The sequence below is a fragment of the Lonchura striata genome, chromosome 1 (assembly GCF_050655825.1).
Source record: "Lonchura striata isolate lonStrDom1 chromosome 1, ASM5065582v1, whole genome shotgun sequence".
NCBI lineage: Eukaryota > Metazoa > Chordata > Aves > Passeriformes > Estrildidae > Lonchura > Lonchura striata.
This window is the reverse complement of record NC_140703.1, coordinates 13,009,651-13,034,042: the sequence shown is the minus strand read 5'-3', so window position 1 is coordinate 13,034,042 and position 24,392 is coordinate 13,009,651. Positions and strand designations below refer to the sequence as shown.

The 24,392-nt window shown below is 37.8% G+C and overlaps 2 long non-coding RNA genes across 10 annotated transcripts in view; both read left to right on the top strand.

Annotated features, from left to right (window-relative positions):
* LOC110476345 (uncharacterized) overlaps nt 1-13,049 on the top strand; it is a 125,492-nt gene extending 112,443 nt beyond the window's left edge. For 2 of the 3 annotated variants that reach the window (XR_002466397.2, XR_014949612.1), the window contains one exon: nt 882-13,049. This is a non-coding gene — a long non-coding RNA (uncharacterized LOC110476345). The remainder of the gene's footprint in view (nt 1-881) is intronic. The other variant, XR_014949616.1, reaches the window with a different exon arrangement.
* Nucleotides 13,050-19,215: 6,166 nt separating this feature from the next.
* LOC110476341 (uncharacterized) overlaps nt 19,216-24,392 on the top strand; it is a 114,221-nt gene continuing 109,044 nt past the window's right edge. For 6 of the 7 annotated variants that reach the window (XR_014949602.1, XR_014949599.1, XR_014949596.1 and 3 more), the window contains exons 1-3: nt 19,216-20,281; nt 20,539-20,633; nt 23,278-23,306. This is a non-coding gene — a long non-coding RNA (uncharacterized LOC110476341). Of the gene's footprint in view, nt 20,282-20,538; nt 20,670-23,277; nt 23,307-24,392 lie in introns of all 7 variants that reach the window. The other variant, XR_014949585.1, reaches the window with a different exon arrangement.

The window sequence follows — 24,392 nt, the reverse complement described above, 5'->3', positions numbered from 1 at the left end:
ATAAAATAAAAACACACCACCGCACCATGGAAGTTTCAGACAATAAAGACATGACATTTTAGTTGTTTTCCTAAGTCATTCTGATCATGGGACCGCAGAGTCATTACAAAATATGATAGCATCAATATGTTTTTTTGTTCAAGTAGCTCTATTTTAAAATACATATAAAAATTTCTAGGTACGTCAGCTAAAACTGAACAAACTATATAAGAAAATTCTGTTCACTGAATTCCCAACAGAAGCTGAAATTAATAAAAGTATCCCCAGGGAGATAGTTTTTTGTACAATTTCTTATCACTGGGTGTTACAACTTATTAAAAGTAATTATTTCAGATTTTCCTTTCTTCTGTAGAATTGTGCTCTAAAATATATATTGATACAGTATTTTCTGGTTTAAATAATATTTCTTTTCAGTGGGTGAAAGAAAGAATCTGACTTTTTCATATTAAATATTACTATTTTTTCTCATCCTTTATTGAGTATGCTTTTTTTTTATGCCAAAGATCGGCACAGAATTTTCTATTTACATTTCTAGATGCTTTTAAAGTCAGCCAATCTGTTATCTCCAGTTGACCAAGCCACTTTTTAATAGGAAATAAAAAGAAAAATCAAAAAGCTGTTTAATATGCACATATCAGAATTTTCTTTAAGCAAAATAATCAAAGGAGGATCTGTAATACTGCCATTATTGCAAACAAATTCCGTGGACATAATTCTTTCTCTTTGACAATAAAATTGCTAAAGTCAATGAAGACATTAAAAAATAATTGAGCATTAATTATATTTCCCCTTCTAATTTAAAAATAATGTAAACTACATCATTGTTTCATTTTCACTATGATAGATCTTTGAGCAATCAACCCAAATTTTGGTTTTTACAGAACTGTCCTAACTTGTTGAAAACAAGATTTTCCCCTCTGGTTCTGACCTATTGTAAAAGGCAAGATTTAAGAGATGGTTTGAGCATTCCCCTGCCCCATCCCACCTATGTGAGCTAAGAAAAGGATTGGCTGGAATTGCTGCCAAGGATGCGTGGAACAGGCAGAATTCATCTCACCTGGGCTTGACTGAGGAGTCCAACCCACCCACCCCAGGCAGCACAGAGATTTACACTACTGTGATGTCACTGCTACAAAAAGAAACATCAAAATCAAGGTAAATTTCTTTTGACTAGGATAAAATTCTGCAGTTTTGCACAAAAGTTTCTCTGTTCTGGACCTCATCTACTGGTTTTCTTTATTAGTCTTAACTACTGCAAGTCTGTGTTAACTACTGAAATAATTTTCTGAACGACGTAAAGTAGTGCAGGCATTCTGATAGCCCTGAGCCAGACTGAAAAGATTTAACCACTGCTGAATTAGTATCCTGAGAAAAAGCAGTTCTGATTCCTAAAATGACAGGATATCTCTGTAACACTGGTGTCTGATGTGGCTGTGGCCTTGTAATGGTGTACATTGAATTCCTGATTGCCAGTCTTGGTAACACAGAAACTGCTAACTGCATCGGGGTAGGGCAGTGTTGTTTAGATCCCCATTTCTCAGCCTCAGAGTCAACTTTAAACTCTTTGTGCCTTTTGCTTTTGTTTTGTTTTCTTTTCCAACTGTTTGAGACAATATGAGGACTGTGCTGCAGCTCAGCAGAGTGCTGTTTGATAGCACAAAGCCTGGCATGTGTCATGTGTGCTCAAGGGCAGTATGATGGCATATGGAAATACTTGAAATTGCAGAACTCGATCAGAGAGTTTCTGAGGGTTACATGTTGTGGAAAGAGCCAAACCTGGAACAGTTTCATTGCTTGTCCATTTAGCAGCTCCTAGGGTGAGAAATCTTGGATAAATGTTTGGATTTTGTTAACAAGTAGACAAAATGGCAAAGCAAAGGGTATGCATACAGCTAACACATGGTGTGGGTGATGACAGATTGAAGCCTGGGAGTAACTAGACATCAACTACAGAACAGCTGTGGGTCAGCTTCTCCCTCTCAGTGCTCCTGCACCCTTTATTTCAGATGATTTTCAGCTGTCAACTATTCTCTCATGTTTTCTGCACCAGCTGCTAAAGCAACACAGGTTTCCAAAGCCCACTGGCCCACGTGGAAGTGTAAAACTGAGTAAATCTCATTAGTGTTCTTGAAAAGCTCGGCTGTTTTAGTCAGCCTTTCTCTCCTCCTCACAATATGGTAAAGAATTAAGAATCATCTCTTCCTTTTTCAGTTGAATAGTTTGTGGCAGGGCCTTGTCTGAGAGGTGCAGTTTGGCAGTTACATATTTTCTATTGTGATGCAAGGAAATTTGAATTAATTTTGTTCAGCAGCTTATTCTTCCCAAAATTCAGCAAGCTGGATATCGAGGTGCTTGTCATCTGCTATTTTTCTGCTGTCTAACCAGATGTAAGGCTTCATGTGGAAGTTTGCAAGGTTACAAGGAAATCTAGCAGGACTAGGGTAGACAGTTTCAGAGTTTGCCTTTTAGTTTATTTGCTTATTTAGTTTTACTTGCTTTTAGAAAAAAGTAAACTCTGCCCATCTAATTGATATTTGGATATACCATGCTTGTTTCTGTATCTCTCCTCTCTAAGTATGATATAAAGATAAATATTTCAGGAGATGCATTATCTTTTGCAAGGGAATGGTCTTTACTTTTCATCAGGATACACACCATATAATTTGACTTCCAAATTATTGCAATAGTGGCTGCATCTGGAGTGTAATAACACTACATTCCATCTTACAGAACAGTTAGGAGTTTTGATCTAGAGAATTCTAGAATTATTATTGAAATAAAGGCTCTATGGCAGGGAGAAATTTTATTGTGCTGTTAAGAAATGATTTTTTTTTTCCAAAAACATCGACACTTGGAAAAGCATCAGAAATTTTAGGCTGCCCTAACAGTAAACTTTCCACTAAATTTAGCCTGATCACAAGCAAGGATTTTTATGGTGGCATTTCATATTGTAATTGATTGTAAAAGACCATTAGAAGTTACTATGAAATTTTTTACGCTTTAAAAATAATAATTTGTATGCCAGTGTTTCAAATGTGTTTGGGTTTTGAAGCTTTTTTCCATTTTTTGAGACTTCAGTGCTAGGAACTCTGTTGGCAGATTTCTGCTGAGAGGCTGTGACAAAAGGAAGATTTCAAAAGAAAAGTTCTGAAACAGATGAGTCTTTGGGAGTTACAAACCAGCCATTGGAAAGGCTTTTCTTAGTCATGACATTTTTCAGACTTTTAAAGAGGATTAACTGTGATTATGAAAGAGGTTCAGCAGGTGGAAAGAGGAGCAGAAACTTTGCATTGTGACGCCTAAGGATGAATCAGAGTAATTTACCAAACTCAGGTACTGACAAGAGATTTTTCCCTCTGCTTCTTCTTGAGGAAAGATGGTTTCATGTTTTGTTTTCCCATCTTGATTGCATATGTCATTGCTACATTATTTGAAAAATTAAGGTAGCCATTATCTCCTATTTTTATTACTTTTCTAGGTAAAATGAAAAACTTCTGACTGTAATGGAAACTTTTAAATATATCTTAAACTTTCCTTTTAAGTGAAAGTCAATCTGCAGCCAGAGAAAAGTTAAAAGTTTTCTCAGATATTTTCTGCCATAAAAAAAAAAAAAAAAAAATCAACAGCATTGGTATTTTAATGCAGTTTTTACAGAACAATAGTTGGAAAGGCTAAAAAGCCTGATGACAGTGTATAATTATGGATGCTAAAAAAATCAGGGATCTAAACAGAAAAGAGATAACCAAGAGAACTCATAAACATCAAAAATGCATATCAGGCTTCTTTAGAACTCTTAGCAGAAATCAATAATGCTAAAAAATAATATAAGTCACTGTATTATTGACCCTCACAAGCTCAATTTTCACTAAGTGAAATTTGGACAGACTGTGGAACATTATTTGAAGGAAATAATTGGTGAGACAGCATGGTTGTACACCTGAAGTACAGAAGCAGGAGTATTTTAGCTTTTGAATATGTAAAGGGGGCTTATAAGAGGACAAAGAGAGGCTTTTACCAAGGTCCATGATGACAGGACAGAGAGCAATGACTTTAAGCTGAAAGAGAGTAGGCACAAATGGGACTGCAGGAAGATTAGCATAAGGATGGTGGGATGCTGGCCCAGGTTGTACAGAGAAGCTGTAGATGTCCCATCATTTTGAGTTTTCAAGGTCAGGTTGGATGGGGCTTTGAGTAACCTGGTCTGATAGAAGGTGCCCCTGACAAGAGGGTTGGATTAGGTGAGCTTGGAAGGTACCTTCCAACCCAAACCATCCCATGATTTTAATTAATTTTGCAGAATTGCTTATGATTGAGATACATGGTTAAATCAACATGATTTCAAATCAGCCCAGCTGTTCACAGAACGTGAGGAGAGACAACTGGACTTTTCAGTGAATATTTTTTCCCAGTACTGCTGTTCTTCCTGCTACTATCTTGTGAATAGAATCTGTCTTTTTTCTATATTGCTTAACAGAGCCTGGGTACTGGGCTCTGAACCTGCTCCCAGCATCCCATCTGGGCCAGCATTCCTGGTTGTCTGTCTTACCTCTAACTTTCTACCTGGGAGGATATTACATGGTTGAGTTTGAAGTTTGGTACATTTATGTTTCATTATTTCTCATATCTGACACAGTACGAACCTCAGCACTGCTAAGGATTTTATGCAGTGTATGTGCCAGTTTCTAATCAGGTTCACTCATTTCAGACACCTGAAGGGATTGTTGCACTGCTGTTTTGGTAAACATTTTCAGTGTGTTATCAGCTTGGTGAACACATCAGGCATTATTGTGTCTCAGACTCCCCATTACAGTTAGCAAATGACCTCAATAGTGGGATGACAAAACAGAGACGGTAAGAGAATGCTAAAAGAGGAAAACATGAAGATGGAAACTACTTTTGGTGGCATTTCTGCTACACTTCCATTTTGGAATCAGTTTGGCTGGTAATAGATTGTCATTCCCTTTACTTCTCTGGTAGGAGTCAGAGAGGTTTTTGTCTCCTTGGAATATAATTCCTTCCTTGGCCTTACACAGTTGTGCTTGACTGCCAGTTTGATTGAACACTATATTTTCTTCTGAGTTTTCAGTGATGGTCTTAATCAGTTCCTATTTTTCTGCCTAGAATTTTCCCCATGACTATTTTGCCTTCCAGAGCTCCCCACACAAGTAATTTTTGGTACAAAGGTAAACTCATACTACTCTCAGGGGTTCAAAATATAAACCAGCCAACAAATTGTTACTTCTTTATCCTAGGTTCCACAGCCCATTTATTCACTATGTTTATCTTAAAGTGAGCACAACACTTCCTTGCCAGATACAAAAGCAACAAAACCACAATCTAAGTTACTGCATCTAAAACAAACATTAGTTATTTTTGTTCCTAGTTTCTTTTTTCTTCTATCCCACATCTTCATTTACTAGTTTATCTTTTTTTCAATTCACTTTTTAAAGTAATTTTCTTCATGTACTTGGTCCCCTTTGAGAGACAAATTCTTGCTACCATCAGTTCCTAATTTTGTAGATTGTTTTTGCCTTAATTTTTGCTTCTGCTTTTTAATTGTTTTCAATTAAGAAAAATGTGGATTAAATCTGTTTATTTAATCTTTTACTCAAAACTCAAAACCTTTAATTGCAATATTAATTCCCTCTTGTATCCTGTAATTTCTCACAGTCTGCAGTGCTTGGATAGGAACAAATGTTGCTATTAGGAAGCAGCAACTTGAATGTTTTCAGTGGGGGTTGGTAAAAAACATTTCACAGCTGGGAATGGACCTTTGACTTAAGACTTAAATTAACCCAATTAAGCCATTGAAGTTTAGATAAAGTATCTGGCTCTTTGGAGATTTCTCAAGAAGAGATTTTTTTCCCAGGAGATTCCCAGTACTTTCAGAAGTGTAACATATACATGTTCTTCATGTCTCAACTTGCTGCTGCACAAAGGGCACTTCTGAAAGAAAGGGGGAGCAGGGGGAGAAATGAGGCAAAAAGTGTCTGGAGACAAAGTTGGCCTGAATTTTGCCTGAAAATATATGCTGATTTTCATACAATCATCATTTTTCTGGCAATTATCCATGACTATAACGATCCCATTTAAATGTTCAGCCACAAGTTTTAGTGGTTTTCTGTAGAGATTGCTAGTTATTTTTCTTCTTGGAAGAGCAGGCTTGCTTCATTCTTCCTTGAACCCACAGGATTTGTTTTTCTCAGAGCAGAATTCAAGCAAACATTGGTTAAATTTTTTTAAGTTTCTATTGCCTTGCTCTTTTGGTAGTTATGATTATCACTATGTTGTATTCTGATATATAAAATAAATTATAATTTGAAGTTCTCTAGTAATAAAAGCACCTGAGGCTTCTTCCTTGTGTTACCTTGGGTTTGATTTTTTTTCTTCTGGGAAAAATGAATAAAATTTTAAAATTTTACCTGTTTATTTGAAAGATTATATTTTCTTGTGTATAGCTTATATTGCAAATAATTCCATTGACATCAGTTGAAATTTTCATAAAGGTTATTGTCTTACACAACATGAGTTTTTCTTTAACTGATTTAACAGGTACTCCTACTGCTGTCACTTATGGTCATGATTTAAGAGCTATTAAAAATAAATTGCTTTTTTAATGTTTAGTATAATGATAAAGGTGGTTATCAGAGTGTCAGCAAACAATTCACCATTAAATTCTGCCTTAATGTGTGCTTGGGTTGTTTCAGAATAGGAAATTGTGGTTAGATTTCAGTGATTCTCATGCCCAGTTCCTCTATAAGAATGAATTGTCAGATCTAACTAGTAAACTGATTAACTAACCTGGTAAACTAGTGTAGTTCTCCTAGCAGAGGAAATATCTTTAATTTGTGGCTTTTGTTTAAAGCAATAATTTTTGTTCAATATTGCCTTTCAGATCTGGGATCTCTAAATGAGGTTTTAGATGTTTTAATAATTTTCTAGGCATTAGGTTCAATAGCTAAAGCAGTACTTGCTTTTGCTTTTGTATTGTTGAATTAGGCTTACCAAATTTATATTCCAGCTTGAACAGAAAATATATCAATATGATTTCAAATAGTAGTATAAAAAATCCTCCCTAGCATTAGTTAATTCAGTCTCTGGTCTTTTCTTCTATTTCAAATTCATACCTTATTTTTTCAGTCATAAACTTTAATCTGGTCTTGTTACACAATGCTTTGTCTACCATGAGCTTGCAAGCTGGCTCTGACACTGACTACATTACTCATAATTATCATTTCTTTCCATTTCCAAATTTCTTCTTCTTTTAAATGAACAATAAAAGCTAATGCCTGGCACTTACCTTTTACACCTGTGCAGTATGTTACCTAAAGCTGTAAATGGAATCATCACCTTCAATTTCTATTTCTTCTTTTTTGCTTCCTTTTGGTCAGCCTTCTATCTCTTCACAAAACCTTCCTGTTTTCCAAGCTCAGTTCTGTAGATATTGAACACTAATGCATAACATTACAAATTATTCTCAAGGATGGTATAAGTAACAGTCATATCCATATATTTCTTCTTTTCAACTATGGCTGCAATAGCATTAGGAATTTCTAGTAATTGTGGGGTGAGGAATGGGAGTGGGACGTGGATGGACATGACTGTCATTTCTTGGAATTGTGTTACATATTTATGTCCTAACACAACAGTCAATTATCCAGCCTCTTATGGCCAGCATAACTTAGGTCATTACACGAGTATTTTCTGGTAAGAAACACAGGAGATATCCTATTAAAGATGCCATTTACTCCATTAAGGGACTCAGGTTCTTAATGGCCTTGTGAATCAATACTACTTGGGACATTTGGGTCACAGGATCTGGAACTATGAGCTTCATTGTTTTCAAGACAAAGGATTAGATTTGAGTTCATTAAAAACAGCTGCTTCTACTGAAGGACTGGCTATAGAAACAAGAATTTGTTTCTCTCCCCGCCTTGCAAGCTTATGCTGTTTGACTTTGTTTATCCAAAGTAAAAGATTCCATTAGAAGTATTACTTTAGTTGCTCCAATTACTTGAATTGTAATTAGAGGTCTTCCTTTAACAAATGGAAACATTATTGTGTTTCCTGGACCAGGCAGTCCTAGCATAGAGAGAATGGAAGGACAAACCACATTTTCTGGCTAGACCGTCTTGCAAAATATTTTTAATTTTTGCATGATTTTTTTAATTATTATTTTACAGGGGGGAAACATTCTTAGCAAGCTTTGGACAATGTTCTCAGGGACATGGCTTGATTCCTGGGGCTGCCCTGTGCAGGGCCAGGAGTTGGATTTGGTGAACTGAGTGGGTCCCTTCCAACTCAGGGTATTCTATCATTCCAAGCTTTTCCTATCGGTGACATTTCAGTGCCAATAATGAACCTTTAAGAGGCCGACTTTTCACATGTTTTGTGTTGTGCATTGGATTAGTGTTACACAGAGCTGAGCACATAGTTCCAAGGCACCAAACCTGACATTTACCTGACTTCTTGGATCTGTGGAAGTCCAAAACCTAATATGTAATTTGCTTAAAATGGTAGGCTCAGTGTCAACTGTCAGCTAAAATTTGTGATATGTGCTCAGCTTTATCCACTCTATAATCACCCCTTCTATTTTAATGTTTCTTTAATTTGAAACTTTTCTGTGATCTCCAATTGTAGTCAAAGTTTCTGTGACCTCTCATTCATCTTGAATTTGTTTCTCCATGTTTAATTGATATTCACTTCAAATATGTATTTGAGTTATCCAAAAATGTTAGGGGTCAAGGCATCAAGGTAGGATAATCTATTAAAGGGGAAGATTTTCAGCATATAACAGTGGGAAAAACAGCTGTTAGACCCACAATTTCAGTGGTCCAGCAATTTAGGCAAATGTAAATCTATTTCAGTCTTTCTGAACTGAAGACTTTCAGGGAAGACCACTTTCATCCAAGCTGAGAATTCATCAGGACAGTACAGTGACTAGAACATTTTATGGTGTGAAGGTTGAAGTTCTGAGCAGAAAATAAGGAGTTTTTGCAATATACTTATCCCTGACAGGAAGTGCCTTTTCCCAGCAGTAGTTGTAGTTTGCATCACAGTTACACAGTTTTAATATTAATGTGCAAAGTAGGAAGTTATGTAAGATGCTAAATTTGCATTTTTCTCCTGCTTTGAAACCTGCTTACCATTTCCCTTAGCATTATAACAGCACATAGTTTTGCTCCTATTTGCTACTTTCAAAGCAAGATTTCTATCTATTGATTTCTTTTCATCCCTCTTCCCGAGTATATCCACTGCCTTAAAAAAAAGCAGGGGTAAAATCCATCCATCATAGAAAAAAAAACTAAAGTAAATATGAATATTGTAGAATCCTTTTATTTTCACTGTGGTTTGCATTTCTCCTCCTTACAGATAATCTATGAAACCAGTGCTGGATCTCTTTTTGTCTAGCTATAAAATTGTTTATGATAAGAGCAGTGCAAAATGTTCCATGGAACATGTGAGGGTATAACCTACATCAGTCTTTTTGCCTGCAAATGTTTTCTTGCATCTGATTAATCAAAATAAAAGTTGCTTAAATTTTCTGGCTTCTCTGAAAGAGGCAAAGCTTTCTCATGTTTCTTTCCTTTCATTAAATGTCTGCAATGCCATTCTGCAGTTTATACAGGAACACTGAACCTCATCAGATAAATTTATAAGCCCATCTTGATTTGAAAGAACATATTACTCAGATGCCCATTTTTTTTAGTGTTAACTGCAGGGCATAAATGGACAATGGGTCCTATATAAGCTCCTATTTCTGAAGGTTCAGTAAGAAGTTTTTGTGGTAAATTAAGACTGATTGTTCACAGCAAATCTCTACAGTCTACTAGTAATTAGACGTGATTCACACAGATGCACAGTCTCTGTACTTCAATAGTGAGGCTGACCTCATTTGCCTCATAGTCATTTTTACATATTTATATCCTTATCAAGAATGTTATGTTTTGGTGTTTTTTTTTTTTTTTTTCTTTCCCTTCAGTTACTGTTAAGTAGATTTAGGAAGGATTTATTGTATTTAGAAGTTGAGGAGCAAGCATGATAATATACAGCAATTAAATAAAACAAAAACAAAATACCAAAAATCAACACATAAACAATAGAAAGGTAAATGCTAGAGGTACCACTTCAATAGTATTTCCTCAAGAAGTTTATTCTAAAGCACAGGAACACCCAGGCATAATGGTGATTACAGCCTTAATGGGCTGGTTTGATTGCTTACTTGAGAAAGCTCCCTGTTTTACATTAAATTCTCAAAAACTATTTAAATATTGATTGAAATCTCTCAAATGGGTGCATAGTAATCCCATTCTTTATTGTCTTGATTGGTTTCTAATGACACATCGTTTACAAAATCAGAAAGAGCAGTTTTAGCTCTATTTATTTCTTATATCTCTCTGCTAAATATGCACTCTTAGCTTGACTCTTTTTTGTTGCTGTCTCATGTTGCAAGTCAGTGTTTTAAGGACTGGGATTTAAAAGGAAATAATACCCCATTGAAATTTCATTGCCTCAGAACATATGTTCAGATATTTCTAACAGCCTTGAAACTGAAGAAGAAAATGTTCTTAAAGGAGGCACATGTCTTCAAAGTGATCATCCTGAAGCTACAACTTGCCTCTGTTTTACAGTGGGATGTTTATTTTATGTGCTTGTGGTCTCTTTGTTACCCATTTTGACCCCTGAAATGGTAATATATGAATCATTTACTATTGTATTTTTAGCTGTTACTACACCCACAAGACTTTTTATTATCAGCAAGAGTGGAGGTATTAAAGAGATTTGTGGGCCTCAGAAGGCTCAAAGCACAGTAGGGATGAAATTACAAAATTATATTGTTATAAAATATATTTCTAAAACTGTGTACAAAGGCCCGGTGTTAATGAAAGTAATTGATAGCAAATACTGATTTCTTTTTACATCACCAACAAAGCATTTTTTCTGAGTAATAATGAGCCTCTTTTTAGTAACAATAGGAAAAAAATGAGTCTCATGAATCATTTATGTGGCCTCATTCATAGCTATTATTACTTCTGCCATCAAATATTTTGGGAATTCAGCCCCTTTTTTTCTCTGTTCTTACATCTTATGTAATAGCCTTTCTTGTGCTTTTCAGAAGGAAAATTGAACTTTCTTTTCCTCTAATGTACAGAAAAGTACCAGATCTTCCATTCTGATTCTGAATAAATGTTCCTATTGCTGAAGCTTTTAGCTGTAGGAAGCCATAAAAGATGAATAATTGCTAAAGGAAAAACAAGATAGGGGAAGTAAAACCCAATGTGCAGAAGGAATCAATTTTCAAAAGGTCAACATCTTCAGCACAGGATTTGCCTAAATTGGACAATTCCACAATATTTTAGCTGTCAGTTATTCCACAATACTGAAAATACTCAGAAAGTGCACAGAAAGTGGCATGCCCATGTAGTCACTTTAATTTCAAGTAACATTTCATAATGCTTAAAGCAAGACAATGAGTGTCAATAGACTTTAATTATTTTGTACTTTTGGATCTCTCAACAAAATTTCTTCTTCTACTCTAATTTTGTCAATATGCTCCTTGCTTTCACTGATTTCCAACTCAATGTGGAATTGCTGTTCCCACATTCAGGTTTTATTTCTGGCTTATATTTTCTTAGTGTCATTGTAAATCTTTATTTTGTGTATTTAGTTCTTGAAAATTTGTGTGCTCCTAATCTAGAATCAGCTGAGATTGTTGGTTTTTTTAGTGAATAAATACAGTAGAGAATATTAGGGAGCTAGAAAAGAGGCTTTTTTAAAAATGAGCCATGCTGAACTCAATCTACTACCCAGAGGTCCAAAATGTGACACACATTACAAAGATAATCTCTGTGTAAATATTAATGCTGAAATTAAGGTTAGTTCAGTTTTGGTGAGGTTACACTATGACAATTGCAACTTTTAATTTTTTTGAAATGTACATAAATTTAATTTGGAGGAAATTTGTTTGTTCATTGGAAAATGCATAGTATAATCTCTCTAAAACTTCTTTTAGAGAATTTTAATGATTTTTTTTTAACATCCTTTTTATAGCTTTGAGGGGTTTTTTTTGGATGAATGGAATTATATTCCCATCAAGTGACAAGCTCATGGTTAAATTTTTACATAAAATTTGTAGCAATAAAAACTAGATTCTACCTCTTCTCATAAATAAAATGTGGCATCTTTCAGAAGAAATCAACTCCAATGTTTATCATCATTTTTGAGGGAAATAGCAATTTAAAACATTAAGAATTATTGCTTTTTCCTAATATAAGAAGAATTATAATAACCATGGTGCTTTTGTGGATGCAATATGACAACAAGGTTGGAAGTTGTCTACTCTAAGCAGAGCCACACAGTGTCCTAAGATACAACCTATGATAAAGCAAACTCTTTACCTCACAGTGTTTCACTGATGATTTTTCTTGTAAACTATCATAAAATAGGCACTTTTAATCTGTGATCTATGATCTGTTTCCCTAGTGGACTAAGTGAAGGAATTAACGCATCTAGTAAGTGACTTTTTTTTTTTATGACATAATGTCCATTATGTGGTAAATCACATGTTTCGTAGCATAGGTATGACCTGAAATAGGCAAAAAAAATCAATTGTATTAATGAAGGAAAATTATGTAAGTCTAAAGAGCTGCTGAAGCTATTCAATTACTGTTTCTTTCCTTCTCTTTGGAAGAAAACCTCCTCTAGTATTTTAAAATATAATTGTAATAACTATATCCAACTTGGAAAACTTAAAATATAGTTAACACACCTATTTATGTTGACAGAAAAAAAACCAACATACCAAAAAGTCAAATCAGTACATAGTCTCATCATTTCTCAGTCCCTTCTGTTCAATTCTTTTTGTTTGTTTTCATTTTTTTTTTTAAATTCTTTTTTGGGATTTCTTTTTTTCTTTTAGGCTGTAGGCAATGTATTAAGTTACTGGCTTTTCATGCTCTGGAAAGCTGCCTTGCATCTCAATTCTAAAGCACGATTCCTGTTTCCAAGCAAGCAAGAAACAGAAAAAGAGATGACCTTTGCAGCTGCCATTTTGAAAAAAAAAAACAAAAAACCAAAGGTGGTTAAGAGAGAAGCCAGAAACCTGGGACAGCAAAACAGAAGAAAATGAAACCCTTAGTGCTGCAGGGAGAGGTGTTCTGCCAAAAGATGGTGGCAGCATATCCTCAGCTGTATTTGTGGGGCTGTCTGGGCACAGGAGCAGCAGGAGGTCATGCTGAGATTGCTTGTGATGGTGGATGACTCACTGGAGACAAAGAATGACTCTAAGGCAACAGATTCCAGCATTTTCATCTTCCCAGTCTCCCAGAGACTCTGTTGCCTTCAGCACTGTGTGGAAGCACAGGTTTCTCTGGGGTTCTGATTTCCTTTTCCAAAACAAGCCCTCCCAGCAAGTCAGCAGTGAGATGTTAAGAATTTACAGAACAAGATGTAAATTGCTTGGAAGAGATCTGCGAGAGACACGAAATGATTGCAGCTGCCAGAGACAAAATGTGCCTGGATTGATGGGGCACCCCTGACAGGCTGCAGCATCCCACACTTGGCCTCAGATCAATATTCTAGGATAGGGAAACCAGCCCAGGACTGCATAGTAAAAATCAGGGCCCTGGGAAAGGAAAACACTTCTTCAGACAGGTATTCTCAAACTGCCAGCACTTAAAATAGCAATCCTATAAACCTTAGCAAGGATGATCCCATTTTATTAAGGTCACTTGGAAAATCAAAAGCCCCTATTAGGAATGATAAGAGACAGCCAGAGTGAATAGCTTTGGAGAGATAACAGAAGCAAAAAAGCCAATATCCCAGGCACCTAGACTTCCCCAACACAGACCAGGGCTGTTGCAGTTCTTCCTTCTCAAAAGTAAAACCTCAAAGTCCACACAACCCTCAGTGCCCTTACAGCTCTCCTAAAGTGCACAGCCAGGTCATCCTGCAGCGTTCACTTCCTCCACCCTCCTGGAGCTGCTGCCTGAGCTGTTAAGTGAGGTTCTGCCACGTGTTAAGAACCACAGGAATTAATTCTGGTTGCAGTGGCCACCTGCCTAGGAATACTTATTCAAAACATATGCTCTGTGCTGTGCCTGAGTCACCAAATTTAAATTTGTATTTCATTGATATGAGCTTTTGTTTTCTGAGGCTTGGAGATAGCTGGTACTTTGTCTCACGAGACAGAAGTCCCCAGGACAGTGTAAGGGACGTCTCCAGAGGTTTTTTAACATAAAGCATATTTCTCTTTGAAGCAGAGGGAATTAAACCAGATAAGTTAAAAACTGTACTAGAGAGTATAAACATCTGATTCAAACTGACATTGTTTTATCCATAAATGACAACATGAAAAGTAAGTAAAAAAACCCAAACAAAAACAAACCCTAATGCCACTACCCACACACCAAGAAAGGAATCTAAAAATTACTCCTAACTGCTGAGCCAGCTAAACACCTACTTCTGTTCCTAACATTTTACATCTCCATCCAACACCTCATACAAATGTTTGTGTCCCCTCAAAATAAATCTAGTAGCTAAGAAAGGCTATTGATTCACAGTTGTGAAAGATGTATAAAGATGTCTTGCAGGTAAAAGAAACATCTGTTCACTCTGCAATACTACAGTTCTCATTATGGAGTACTCCTGCAGCTTTTAAGCACAGTTCAATAATGTAGGGATAAGACAGAAAGTGCATGGAAGAGTTTGACAGTGGGAATTCAATATCTAAAGGTGGCACTCAGCCATGAGTTTCCAATGCACAGAGGAATTGCAATGAAGTCTCCAATCTTTGCAAGCCAAGTGTCACAGCTTTTCTCTGACCCTACCTAAAAGCACGAGCTGGTTTCAGGTTGAGGTGCGATTGCATTCTGAATCTGGGACATGAGTTACATCCACAGAATTTGCCCTAAGTATAAATTCATTAGTAGTAGTAGGTCCAGGAGAGGCATCTTAATCTGGACACTCCTGACAACTTCAGCTTCCCAGTCCTGTCCCTCTAGCTGTGCCCAGTAGGAGAATGCAGGACAGGGCACTCTGCTTCCCTTCCAAGGAAACTGAATCTGGACTAAAATACAAAGTTTCTGATATAGCCAAAGAAGAAAAGTTAACAGCAAAAGGCAAAATTTCAAGTATGACTAAGCAGGCAGATTTATGCTGAAGAAAGACCTCAGAAAAAGGGGGGTTGAGGCTTAGAAAGAATTAAGGAACAGCTGAGTGCTCCAAAAATACAGTATTAACAATCTCTAGCAGTAGCAGTATTCCTGTGGCAGAAACTCAGCTTTCTGTTATAGGACCCAGTTGCTATAGAAACTTCCAACTGGGAGCTAAATAAAGTAATTTCTATGCTAGTGTTGGTGTCTGTAACTTCAGCACCTGATGCTAACCAAATTGTGCTCAATAAACAAATTTAAACTCTAAAAGCCTGCAATGAGTTCTCACTGTTTTCTATACAACTGATTAATCCCAATTGATCTTGGCTTAGAACTCAAGAGCTTGAGAAATCATAGAATCAGATAAAAGACTACTCAGGACAAATATGTCTTTCCCTTTATTTGTTTCTTACCTTATTTCCCCCTTCTCCTACACACCTTTTTCTTCTTAGTTATTTTTTTATTTTGAAATTACCTTTTCCATGGCTAACCTCATAGTTGAGCCTGGCATATCTGAATCTCTTTTGGCAAATTAATTTTGCATTAACCTCTTCTTGCTCTTGCATCTCTTTCATATTTCATTAAACATTTGCTTCAGATTAAAAATTTGAGAAGAAATGTTAAACATCTGAGTGCAAAACCTTCCTTCTAGAGCTTCAGGGCAGGGTTTCAGGGATGAGGCACAAGGGACAGGTTTGCAGAAGCCTTCACAGTCAACCACACCATGGGAACAGTGAGAAATGCTCATCTCCCAGGGAACATGGGCAGAGGTAAACCTGGTGAATCTGGATTCTAGGGCATCTAGGGTTAGAAACATCTTCTCTTTAGAAAGGAGGAATTGTTATTACTGTAGCACTTTCATGTACTGACTAGGAAACAAGAGATCACTCCAAGCATTTCAATGTGCAGACTCTATTTCTGCATGACATTAAATACAAGTAGAGTTTATTAGAATAAATAATGTGGGTGCCATGACTAGTCATGTAGAACAGATTAAAAACTTTTCAAAATTTCTTTCTTACTGTTTTAGAAGCTCTTTGATTATTTCTGCAACATCTGGCAGGATGACAAGGGTTGATGCTACAAATGTCACAGAGCAATAGCAGTGACTGCCCTTCCTTTGACAGATTGGCCCTTCCTTTATGTTCTAAGTGCCCAAAGCATGTGAAGGACTAAACAGCTGGGAGACATGGCATTTCAGGGAGCAAGGAAGAGAAGAGAAATGCAGTATTAGTGGGAGGTGGAGGTTTTCACCAATCCCAGCAAAGGTGAGCAGCAGCAGGCATTTCCTTATCCCTGAGAGAGGAACTGGGGACACTGAGTGGATGAACTTTGTAGGGCCTGAGGGTCACTCACTGCAACCCAGCATGCAGGGTGAGACCCAAGGGGAGGCAGAGGTGGGCAGGAATAGCTCAGCAGCTGCTGCAGGAGAAGGGCAGGTGGCAGAGCTGCTTGGAAGAGACCAGGGCTGCCACTCCACACGGCTGGCAGCCACCAGCGTTCGCTGGAGCAAGAGCAGCATTGGCTGCTGGCACTGGGCTGTCCAAGGTCTCAGGGAAGGCTGAAGCGAGGACAGGGCTTGGGCAGCTTTGGCAGAGTGGCAAACCAGATCTTATGGCACCTCTCTGATGTGTGGGGGGTCACTGGGCTCGGGCAGGGGTGGCAGGCAGCCGGGGCTCCCGTGCCAGGTGGCCGATGGCACACGTTCCCTCATGGGCTCTGGCAGGCGGCGCGGGCAGCTGGTGAGCACGGGCTGCCCGAGGGCTCCCAGGCAGCAGCAGGAGGCAGCCAGGCTGCCAGCCAAGTCTGGAGATGGCAGGCTCCTGGCCCTGACAGGAGAACACAGTCTAGCTGGTAGAGACACTCAAAGGACCACAACAACTTGCTTGGGAAGAACTGGACTGTGAGCAGGGCAAGTCTGTTAGTGTCCATATCAGGTGTCTATCAGAAAGTCTGGCAGTGTTCAAATCAAGGCCTTATGTCTAAGGCCAAAGTCTTGGAAACAAACCTGGTCTATTAGGCTAAACTTTGAAAGCTTTTGGAGGCATTTTTTTCCACCCGAGTCAGTGTGATGATATCTTAACATGAAACTAGCTGGGACTTTGGAAGAAGAGCTGCACTGTTCATATCTTGTCAAAAGCAATGTGTGTGGGATGTATATACATCCCAAAAATACAGATATCTATAGCTGTGCATGTGTATACACAGGCATATATGCATATCTATGTAATCCCCTGTTCAGTGCATCAGGAGAATGGCTGCTCAGAACTGAACTGGCTCCTGTTGCTCACACCATGGCCAGGCACCGAGGAGATCACTCTGAAGTAAATATGATCCAGCAAGACATAAAAGTTGTGTTTGCAACCCTGCTGACTTCAGTAGAACCTACCCACAAGCTGAAATGCTCACATATGCTTGAATGCTGTTGTTGAATAAGAATGAGCTGAAATTCACACATTAAATTAGACCATACTTAGCTGCTGCCACATGTAGGAGACGCTTCCAAAACTTTGGATGACAAAGGAGGCTGTGAGGAGAAGACAGGGGGATGCCATTAACTATTTACTTCCTGTAAAAAGGGACTTGCCCTTGGGGAAATAAGGAAAATGGCAAGGTGAGGATCCTAAGGGGAGGCCAGACTTGCTAGCCACAGAAATATATGCTGTTAAAAACAAGGCACAGGTAACTTGGGAGTGAGGCTCACAGCAGGGAACTGTGAGGGGATGATCTGGAACTGGTCATCCAGACGGTCACTGAGGTTCTTATGGAGCCTGGGGATTTGTAGTCCCATACTTTGGTCATGCAAAAAATACATACAATTCACTTACTTCTTTGGTGAAAGAGACAGTTTTTCTTAATTCTAAAGGATAAATTAGAAGAAAATGAAAAAGAATTGTCTGGTTGTTTTTTTTTTTTTTTCTGATTGGACTGTAAGGAAGACATACTTGAGTCCTTAAGATACCTTTGAGAGTTTTGCTTCTCATGATTTTAAGAATTTTCTTCATTTCAAGAACTGGCACTCAGTTCTGGTGTCTGGTATTATTTACAGTGTCTATTCTGTTTTCACAAATTTATGGAAGACTTGATGGATACTTAAGTAAAATGATACAGATGCAAAGCTACCTGTTCTCACAGAAATGTTGCTTTCAACATTGCTGTTTCAAGAAGATCAAGTCCTTGTGCAATCTACATACACAGTGAGTCACAGCTGAACTTCCACACTGTTCTGCTGTGTTTGCTACAGGCTTTACAAATAAGCCAAAAGGGCCACACTTCAAAGCCTTTCAAAACTGGAAAACTAAGTTTGTAACTCCTTTGCATTGCTTCTTTTCTCTTCCTTTTTGTTCCTTCTTGTCTCTCAGTCTCTGCAGTCACCATTATATCATTCAGTGAGTGGGGAACGGTATTGTTTATTTCTTCTTTGCAAAAGTTTCTGGAAAACTTTGCTTGCTCTTCTTCTTTGTCACATATTTTTTCTTTATAACATTTTTTCTTATTACCTGAGAGCTGTTATAGAGAATAGGTATTTTAATTTGCATTCCTGACACATAAGTTATGCCTCTAAAAGTGTTTGTGCTGCAGAGCATCATAGAATTCCCTGTGATGAGTCTCCCTTCTGGCAGGATCCAAGCTTCCAAATACTCTCACAAAACCAGAAGGCTGCAAGCTGGTCTCTTGGCTGCCATATATCTCAGGATCTTGAAGCCAAGCCTTCAGGTCTTTTTCTGGTGAAGTTACAAGGAGAGACAGAACCATTTTTCTTCTAAAGGTCCTGCTCAGGCTGCGTGCAATGAGTTTCATGCAGTGAGATCCCTGTGTGTGCAGTGAGTGACTGAATTTGGTGAGTTCCTGATAAAACCCAAAGAAGTTAGCCTGGAGAGTTCTTTTTGTGAAGAAATGGCCAGAGACACTTCTCAGTGTAGCATTTTAGCTATGATGGCAATTTATTTAGAAACGGAAGACATCTTAATAATCACTATTTGCCTAGATATTGTAGAAAGAGGCAGGCGATGCTGGTGACTCACAATTTGTTGTAGTTTCTGATTTCTCCAAGTTTCACAAAGGCCTCTCTTACCGTTCTTCGTTACCAATCTAAACAAAGTGACAAAAATATAAATTGTATGGTAAAATAAACGGTGGCCTAAAACTTACTAGGATATACATGCCTACTTAATTTTATATGCACCAAGGGTCATTGCAATGATTACTTACAGCATATTAACTTTATCATGTGCATAATTGTTCCCAGGATCAGTGGAGAACAGGTCATCTTTCAGTATACAGGAAGCTTAATGAGAGACGAAAAGTTAAAGTCTTAGATCTGAATTGCTCTAAAATATGGGATTTCAGAATATGTATCTAAGGGTTTGCAGATTACCAATACTATTTTTTCTCTGTAAACTTCAGCAGAAAATTCTAGCTAACCATTTTAATACATTGGCTTACTCAGAGTTACTTTATGCAACAATCTGCTCTACCTAAGCATATTTTACATTAGAGAAGGGAATGACTTTTATAAGGAGAAAAAGTTATTTGGGGACATAAAGTTATCAATTAAACAAGGTTCAGATTCTTGAGTGGGAAGATAGTAGGGAATTAATAGATCTTTATGAAAAGAATATCCTCTGGTTTTCATCTTACATAATTTTTTGTTATTTTTACATCTCAACCCATTTTGAAGGAAAATAAAAGCAAAGACCTAGAAGAACAGCATCAACTTTCTGTCATTTCATGAAAGAAACACCACTTTTCTGTTCATTTCTTTTATAAATTTGACCGAGTATTATTATTCTTCTTTTCAAATCCTGCATTCCATTCATTTGAAAGAAACTTTTAACAGCATCTGAAAAATCATAGTGAGAAATACCTCTTTACAGAGAACTTTGTAAACACTTTATTTATACCTCTAAGGGGCAAACTGAGCTGATAGTTTCCATGCCTGACATGCCTGTGATGAGATGACTGGCAGCAGCTGTTGAAGTGGGAAAGGGTTTTATCAGAGGCTGCTTCCCTCGGAGCTGCCAGGCCTCATCTGCTTCCTGGCATGCAGGAGGGTCCCGCAGCTCTGGGTGTTCAGAGTGGATTGGCAGCGGGATGGGCCAGGAAACTTGCAAGTGGAAGAAAGTCAGGTTGTCTTGGTTTGTTTTCTGGACTTATGCGTAAATGAACTATCCTTTTTTTTTCTTTCCTGATGAATGTATAGGCAATAAATTTGATTTTTTTTTAAAGGCTTATTAATATAATTCCTATGGAAAATGAGAGTTTGAGGCTTTTCCTTGAATTTTCATGCCTGTGTTTGTTTTTTTTTTTTTTAATTTTTGGTGGTTTTTTGCTTCAAAGGTAAATTACCTGCTCAACTGTTTCCTTTTGACTTTTGTTTTGACAGACTGTTACATGTCTCCACACACATTCACTTTTCTCCTGCATTTTGATGGCATATGAGATTTGGAGATTTTGGAGAAGGGGCAGAAGAAGAAAGAGGTGAGAGAGGTCACACCATCATTTTCTAGAAATAAGGTATTTCCATGATAAGGGAATGCTTTAAAACACCTAATTATTTCAGTACAAAAATGGAGTAATAGTCTCATAAAGAAATAAATGGGTAAAATTACTTTTCTAGGGCTTTAGAGAGGTAACTATTGGAACCTGCATTTGAATTCATGAGCACTGAACCAGAAACTATTCCAGCTCTACCTGCCTCTAAAAATAAAGTTTACCTTGCTGAAAGTCAGTGTCCCCCATTGTCCATTGACAAAGGCTATAGTGTTAATTAGTGATTCCATGCAGCTGAGTATGACTCTAGGAAATTCAGAGTTCTCTGAAACGTAGTGGAGGCCTCTGTGCTTATATTTTGATGCAGAGCCATAATATCTGAGGTATGGACATAGCCTACTTTCCCAAAAGAAGTCTCCAGGATTTTAATGCATATGTGCTTAAATATTTTGAACTCAATGCAAATGAATGTAAAAATGCATGTACCAGTACCAAGGCACAACTTTTGACAGAGCTTTAACTACAGTTAATCATCTGGAGGTTACTGTAACTGGAAAAAAAAAAAGAAATAGGAATAAAGAAGCTGCAAAGATGGTGGCAAAGGGGAAAACACTGATAAGGGATTCATTTAGTCAGAAGAAAGTATGGGAGCAAGGAGACTACTTGAGGCAACTATGCTATAAGAGCAAATTGGCAAAGGAACCTCATGTTAGGCAGCTGAATGAGCAAATATGAGAAAGGAGATTATGGTCTTTCCATTTGATTACAAGGTCAGAAGTACCTATGGGAAGGAGTGGCTGGGTTACCGAAAGGATTTAGAAGGAAACTGTCCACAAGGTTGTCCAGGCAAAGAGTGCAGTGGACAACAGGGATATAGCTGGAAGGTTATAATGTATGGTTTTTATTATCATCCTATTATTGATCATGATAGAATATTTCATGGAGTTAATTTAACAAACTAAGAAGCATGGGACAGGAATTACTTAAATCTGGGTTTATTTTGTATGGAAAGTGGGTACAGGGGGACATATGTCAATAGCAAAAGTGAGTAAAATGAGGATTAGTGGCAACATGTTTCACAATGATGCTATTGCCAAGTCTCATCAGGGAACTGTTGATGAAATCCATATTCCCAGAAGGATCTAGATCAGTCAAAAATAGGTGAGGCAACTGTAAAAGCAAGGCAGGACTTCATTGTGTCGGGAATACAACCTGAGGTAGCTCTGGGTGGGAGCCTGAGACAAGAGGCTGTGAACTGCACAGCAAAGGGCACAGGGACCTGTGGCACAGCCAGGTGAGGGACACTGAGACACGGCAGGAGCTGATGCCTCCAGAGGAAGAGACTTTGGTGCTCTTGGACTGTGAGGGGATAAGAGCCCAGGGGCTCCTTAGCTCAGGGTCCCTCCTTGGAGGCACCAGCTCAGGCTGTCTGTGTGTTACTGCACTGTGGATAAATGGCTTTATGGAATGAAACATCTGAGACTCTGCTATGGAAACCCTGGGACTGAGCTGGTGAGGAAACCTGGTCTGACTGTGAGAGGTGTGCAGGGAGTCAGGCAGGGACCTGTCAGGTCACTGGAGCCACCCCTGTGAAGGGATGACAGCCCCAGCAGTGACAGTCTGTGACACTGGGGGTGTGGCTGGTGGAGAGTCTGGTGAATGATCTCTCTGGGAAATTTCCTTAACAATAGGAAAGAGATACCTGGTACTGAGAAACTCTTAGAAAATCCCTGCAGACAATCTAACTGAGATGTTAATTTTCCTTCCAAGAGCCCCAGGCTTGTCATTGACATTAGGGGAGTGCTGGAGTGCAACGTTCAGGCAGGTTGCTGAGATTATCTGCTTTGCTAGCCAAAATACAAAGAAGCAGAACAACAATTTTGTGTGTGTGTTATCACTACTCATAAGGTTATTACAAAGAAACAAAGGAATGATAGAGAATAGAATGCACACTGTTGCTTAGGAAAAAAAAATCACATTAATTAAATGTGTGTAAGGAATATGAAACCCGAACTGATATGGCAACTCTTTTAGCTGGGACCTGAAACATGAAACGTGAATATGAAGCTTTCTAAGTGATCACAAATATAAGAGGGGAGGTTTAATTTCTGTGCACTGCAGATATTGACAGACAGCACAGGAGTTCAAATCTCAGGCTTAAAAAGTCACTTTCTCCTAGATGGATGTTACTTGATTTCTGACAGTGCTGGCAATGTTCTCTCTCCTCTTACACACTTATAAGCTCTGTATGGCTTGTCAAGCCAATAAAGTCTCACTGAACTGAGACTGCTTTCTAATTATGGTATATGACAATACCTGTGGAAACTCATTGCCTTCAATAAAATTGCAGAGGTGGAACTGATTGGAAGTTAGTGAGAGATCTGGTAAACAATGCTCAAGAAGGAATAGGATTCAGTGTTCTCACTCTTAGTTCAGTTGTTTGCACAGAGCTAATGAGAACAAAATCTAGTAAAACACTCTGTGTGATATGAATGGCGATGCAATCCTGCTGAATATAAAGATGCCATTGCCACAAAGAGAGCTTTCAGCATAGAAGTACACATTTATACAATCAAGAGAGCCTCAGTGCTTCTCTAAGAATGTTTGTCTTTCTCTCTTCTTTTCAATCTAGCTTTTAATGCTGTCACATCCTCACAACAGGTGAGTCTTCAATCCATGCAATGTGGAAGTCATTACTTATTGCCTCTTTTGCATTTTCATTTGAGTTTGTTTGGGTTTTTTTAAATGTCTTTTGTACTTTTGATTTTACTTTTCTTTTGCTGTGAAGAAGGAGCTTCTCCACATTCATATATCGTTAGTCCCTGATGAACACTTTGCATTTTTTTACTAAAAATGCAGAGTGTTTAATGGCAGATTTTCTGTAAAGAATAACATGTCAGGGTATTGTATAGAGCAATAGATAACAGTGTATCAACAGATTTATTGAGTTTATCTGAATGCATATTTAAAAATGCCAAATGTGCTTTCAACTCACTTTCTGGCGTGTCTTTTGAATCTAATTACAATGCAACCTGGAGGGAGTTTGGAATCTGAAGCAGAAGTAATTAGTTCTTTCTTTAAAGGAAATTTGCCCTTGCTAACAAAATATGAGCCAAGGCCATTATGATTCTTGCAGTATTTAGTACATAGAAACTACTGCAATTCTACGTGAAGGTCTCCTGTGTTCGAAAAGGTTCACAATTAATGAGGATTTGCTCCTGATATAACCCTGATACCACAATGAAAACCAAATACTTCTCATTACAAATAAAATAACAGGTACAGTGACTCTTAAGGATTTCCATCCCAAATGTGGCTGGGATGGACTGCTATGATCATGATATGGGCGGTGGAATTAACATAACTCAGAACATATATGATAGCCAAGGATGGAAATTGACAGGTGTTTTCCAAGTTTTTCCCTTATTTCTCTTTTGCTGGTGCAAAACTAATATGTCATTCTTGAGACTTAATATTCATATCAGTTTTGCATACTCATCTGGGGAGCTGGACTTCTTTGTTCATGGTAGCCAACCCCCTTTTTCTTGAGATTCTCATCTAAAAAGATGGTGAACTAACATCTGAAAATAATATGGGATATACTGAGGGCTCCATTCTAAATGGTCATTGCCAAGCAGAAATAAACTAGAAGAAAAGCATCTGTTCCCAAGGACTTTGTGAAACTCTCCAGATCTGCATTTTTGATGGCTCAAGAGTAGCAGAAGTAGCAATTTCTCAGCCCAGCAG